The sequence below is a fragment of the Bidens hawaiensis genome, unplaced genomic scaffold (assembly GCF_021521415.1).
Source record: "Bidens hawaiensis isolate Kalapana, Puna unplaced genomic scaffold, B.hawaiensis_p1.1 tig00003857_1, whole genome shotgun sequence".
NCBI classification, from domain to species: Eukaryota; Viridiplantae; Streptophyta; class Magnoliopsida; order Asterales; family Asteraceae; genus Bidens; species Bidens hawaiensis.
In genome coordinates, this window is record NW_027491222.1 from 444,916 (window position 1) to 450,724 (window position 5,809).

Here is a 5,809-nt window from a genome sequence, read left to right on the forward strand (position 1 = left end):
TATGATTACACAGGAAGGTGATGTTTCGAATGGGCATATTACTTTTGAGAAGGTTAACTATTGTGACAAGGTAGACCATAATTTATTGAGTGTGTCGCAAATTTGTGACAAGCAATACACTACAGTATTTACAGATAAAGAGTGTCTGATTTTAAAACCGGGATATGTGATTCCCGAAGACATGGTTATCATGAGATCACCCCGATCAAATGATATTTATGTCTTAAATATGAGTTCTAAAGTATCCACATCGATAGAAACATGTTTTGTCTCGAAAGCAACCGAGAATGATTCTATTCTATGGTATCGTAGAATGGGTCACATTCATGTTTGTAAGATGAACTATATCTAATGGCAAATGACCTAGTTGAAGGTGTGTCTTTGAAGAATTTTAAGTTATCCGATCACTGTATTGCTTGAAAAAAGGGCAAACAGAAGAAAAAGTTGCATCCTTCTAAGTTATTAAATTCCATTGATACTCCTCTTGAGCGACTTCATATGGATTTGCTCGATCCAGTGAATCGTGCGAGTACTTATGGAGATTGGTATTGCCTGGTAGTTACTGATGATTATTCACGATACTCATGGGTCTTATTTATGAGTTCAAAAGATCAAACACCGGTTCTCGTTCAAAATTTAATCACTAAGATCGAATCACTATACAAATAGAAAGTGAGGAGAATTCGAAGTGACAATAGACTGTATTGGATTTCTTTTGTTTACAAAAGGGAATTCATCGAGAATACAGTGCCCCATACGTACCGCAACAAAACGGTGTTGCTAAACGAAAGAATAGAACGTTGATTGAAGCTGCTAGAACCATGCTTGCTGATTCAAAGTTTCCTATCCATTTTTGGAATGAGGCAGTGAATACGCTTGTTATACACTCAATCGAGTTCTAACAGCTAAGAGACTCAATAAGACAAGTTATGAGCTGTTGAATAATCGTAAACCTAATTTAAGGTACTTGGAACCATTTGGGTGTCCTTGTACAATGTTGAAAAAGGATGTGGAAAAGTTTGATGAAAAATCCATTGAAGGGTATTTCTTGGGATATGCTTCTCCTAAGAAACGAGTATTTAACTTCACGTCTGGTTGTGTTGAAGAGTGGTACCATGTGGACTGTCAAAAGTACACTACTCATTCACAAGAGAAAGGTCCCGACTGGATGGTTGACTATGATGGCTTATTTAATTCATTTACTCCAACAACTGATCAACCAGATGAAGATTTAGTTCGTGCTTATTTTGAAGAACAACTGGTAATTCCAAGATTTTCAAGTTCTAATGATGTTGAAGTTTCAACCGATGCTCCAACTGAAGATCCTGATAATGATTCTCCAGTTCTCTTTGATAATGTATCTACTTCGTCTGATGACACTCCAGCTGTTGATCAAGTTATCGAACTTGATAGTGATGTCTCATCTCACGATCTGGGTGAACACTACACTAATTTATTTGAAACTGTTGATGTTCCTGAAAATCCCACTCTTAGGATTCATTGTTATCACTCGAAAGAAAACATTATTGGAGAACTTGATGTGGGAGTTCAAACACGTCATCAAGTTTCTTAATCAAGTGAACCTAATGTATTATGTGCTTATGCAGATTTACTTTCGTCTGGAATTGTAAATCTTGCTAAATTCACTTGTTTTCTATCCCAAGTTGAGCCAACGACTCCTCATATGGCACTTCAAGATCCTTCTTGGGTAGAAGCCATGCAAGACGAATTACAGGAATTTGCACGATTGGGTGTTTGGGATCTTATCGACAAACCTGCTAGAGTCAAGAAAGCGATTCCGACTAAGTGGGTATATAAATGTAAGAAAGGCGATCGTGGGGTGATCGTGAGAAACAAGGCACGTTTAGTGGTGCAAGGCTTTCATCAGCAAGAGGGTATTGATTACACCGAAGTATATGCTCCTGTTGCAAGACTTGAGTCAATACGAATCTTTCTAGCCTATGAAGCTTATAAAAACATAAAAGTCTATCAAATGGATGTTGAAAGTGCTTTTCTCAATGGTGAACTTCATGAGGAAGTGTTTTTTTTACAGCCTCCAGGTTTTGAAGACCTAGATTATCCTGATTGATTTTACCGTTTATACAAGGCATTATATGGTCTACATCAAGCCCCGAGAGCTTGGTATGGCATGCTTGCCGACCATCTAATGGATAATGGTTTCAAACGTGGGACTGCTGACTGCACTTTGTTTTATAAAAATATTGGTGATGATCTTCTCCTCGTCCAGATTTATGTAGATGACATAATCTTTGGGTCAACAAACGACGCGTTGTGTAAGGAGTTCGAGAAATCAATGCAAACCAAGTTCGAGATGAGTTCGATGGGAGAGATGAATTTCATTTTAGGGTTGCAGGTTCATCAGTCTGCGAAAGGAATCTTCATTCACCAGAAAAAATACGTGAACGACGTTTTGAGTCGATTCACGATTACTACCGGAAAAACCCCTTCTACTCCTCTCCCCGTGGGTCACAATTTATCACCGGATGAATTGGAGGATACTGTCGATCCTACCCTATATCGATCTATGATTGGTTCTTTGATATACCTTACTGCTTCTCAACCCGACATAATGTTTGCTGTTTGTTTATGTGCTAAGTACCAAGCTAGTCCCCGACTGAATCACCTGGCAGCGGTCAAGCGTATTCTTCAATATCTGAGGGGCAATCCTGACACCGGGTTATGGTACCCCAAAGATGATACTTTTGATCTTACCGCTTATTCCGACTCAGATTATGGAGGATGCAAGATTAATTTCAAGTCTACCACAGTGGGATGTCAATTCTTAGGAAGCCGGCTTGTTTCCTGGTAGTGTAAGAAGCAGACAACGATCTTCACTTAAACCGCTGAAGCTGAGTATGTTGCAGCCTCGAGTTGCTACTCCCAGGTTTTGTGGATACAACATCATCTTCGCGACTACGGTTTGAAGTTTCTTACTACTCCCATTTTAATTGATAATTCTTACTACTCTAAAACGAAACATATCAAAATTCGATATCATTTTATACGGGATTGTTTTGAAAAGAAATTAATCGACCTTGAGAAAGTGCATACTGATTTTCAGAAACCTGACTTATTTACCAAAGCATTTGATAAAACAAGTTTTCAATTTTTGCTTAGTTTAAATGGCTTAAAGACCCTTGCTGATATCCTAAAATTAGGATAACTATTCTTAATTTTATTTTAGTTTGTTTTATTTTTAAATTTTATTTTGATTTTGGCTTTTAGGGGTTGCAATTGAAAATACAAAAAGAATGTCTTTTTCGTTTGTATAAATAAAATCCAAAAACATTAAATTTAAAAACTCCAAAAATAGTGTGTTTTCATGTCTTTAGTTTTCATGTCTATTAAATTTTCAAAATTTGAAAAATCATAAAGATTGTGAATTTCTCGTTTGTAAAGAAAAATCCGAAAAGACAAAAAGTTTGTGTTTTTAGTATTTAAAGAGAAAAACCAAAAAGATTTTTGCTTACGTTCGATGAAAATTATGTCATTTACTTCTATTTGAAGGAAATATACTTGTATATGTTTGGTCCTGATAATTTCCTGTAAATATTCGTGTTAGCCATTCACCTGACAATGGAAAGTATTTGGGGTGTTCGTTAAGCTTTCTACATTATTTTATTGCTGAAAATTATGTCAGTTATTTAAGTTTGTAGAGAATGCTTGCATGTTTTGGTCCTGTTATCTACTTGTAGATGGATAGGATAGCCATTAATTTATAAACTTAAATTAACTGGGGTGATTAAATTTATTTTGTTTATGCTCCTCAAAATTTTGAGTTTTTGAAGAAAAAAAAGAAAATAATATTACATTGATTATTTGACCCAAAATCCAGTAAGAAATAAGCTTAAAAGACTGAGTTCTTAATCATTGGTGCATTGATAGGTCTTAAACAAGTTGTAAAAGTAAAGTAAGTGATATAAACATAAAGAAAAGCCAAATTGAAAGTGGTGTTAGTCTCTAGCAAAAATCTCGGTGAGGATGGCAGAAATGTAATAACCAGTCATACTCAAGCCTCATAGTTGTTGATCACCCAAAAATATAATAAAGCAAATAACAAGCGTTATGATTCTGGACACTGTGAGTCTTTATGTGGCTTAATCATCTGGGTATTCATAAGCATGAATATGTTACTCGCTTTTAGAGCAAACCCAAACTCATTAAACTTGATCACTACTGTACTTCGTACAATCCAAATTACTGACTTGCTCAAAATCCACTGTTAGTTATACAATTGTTCCTCCCTGGCGTGCGTCTCATTACCAATAAGAAACGGACCCCAGGGGATACAATGTATGTAAGCCGACAGATGGACTCGTGCATACTCACTCATAGTAAAGGAAACTTAATGCATTGCTCAAAAGTTATAAAACTCTCAAAATTTTGATCAACAGTATAATGGTTTAAGTCAAGTTGGGGTAATTTGGCAAAAATCAAATTAAGCTTGAACCGAGATTACAGGCTGATAGTTTCTGATATTCTGTGCGCTAATTGAACCATTAATCATATCACAAAAATGCTTGAAGGCTTGTTATAAGATTTAAGTGGACAACAAAATCAATGATCGACTTAACGCCAATCATAATATCGCTGAAATATAAAACTGTGATGGAAGGGCAATTCAGTCAATATGATTCTCTGCTCAAACTCAGCAAAAATCTAAAAATATGTACTGCTGTTGATAAAACATACAAAAATACAAAATCATTTTCTATTCTACATTTTAGTTTCGGATCTTTCTTTTGTAAAATATTTCATTTCAAAAGATCAAAATACAAAAAGATTTTGCGTTTTTACTTTTATTTAAATTTTTTTAAGTTATCGGTTTCAAAATGTGAAACGATTTAAGGTATTTGATTATCGAGACATGGGATCTCGGTAATTCTGTTAATTTAAAAGGGTTATTTATTGAATTTATTATTTAATTTATTTGTTTAAATTCTTTAATTTTTTATTAAAAAAATAATTTAATTCTAATATTTATTTAATTCATTTGTTTATTCATTTAAAATTAAATAAAAGGTGATTCGTTAATTATTAATAATGAATTAGGTTGATTTAACGAACTATAGTCTAGTTCGTTACCCTAATTCGCTTCCGCACTCTGTAATGAACGACTTCAATTCGTTATCTATATTTTAACGAATTAGACAATAAATTGAATCCAATTCGTTATGACACGTGTTAAATAAATCAAATGAATCAGCCGATTCATTAATTCAAATTTCAAACGAATCATCTGATTCGTTACATTGGGAAACGTATAATGACAGGCTATATAGGGAACTGTGAGGGTGGTTCATGTCACTATTCACCTTCATCTTCCTTATTTGCAAAGTTACTCTGCTTAAATTTTTCAGAATATTTGATTTTCAGTCTTCTGTGTTTTGATCATATATTAGTGCTCGTAAGGTAATACTGATCACAACGTAATCATGTTCGTCAAATCTTATATGGGTTTGATGGGTTAATTATAAGGTTTTGTTATCGGGTGTTTGAGATTTCTTTGAAACTTGATTATACATTGTAATGGACCATGAATCGGTTACCTTTATCATCGGAATGGGTTTTCAAGTTCAAGGGTGCTCTTTGATTATGTTTTGATTACTACTTGATGGGATAATTTGTGTATGATTATTATCGGGTTTTGACGCTTCGTTCAAACCCTAACTTACTCAATCTATTCCATGTTTTGGTACCTCAAATCAGTACCATTTGGGTCGCTGTGAGTTTCCAAGACCTTTATGGTCGTTTGTTTGGCTACTCATCGATAATTATGGAGTAATCG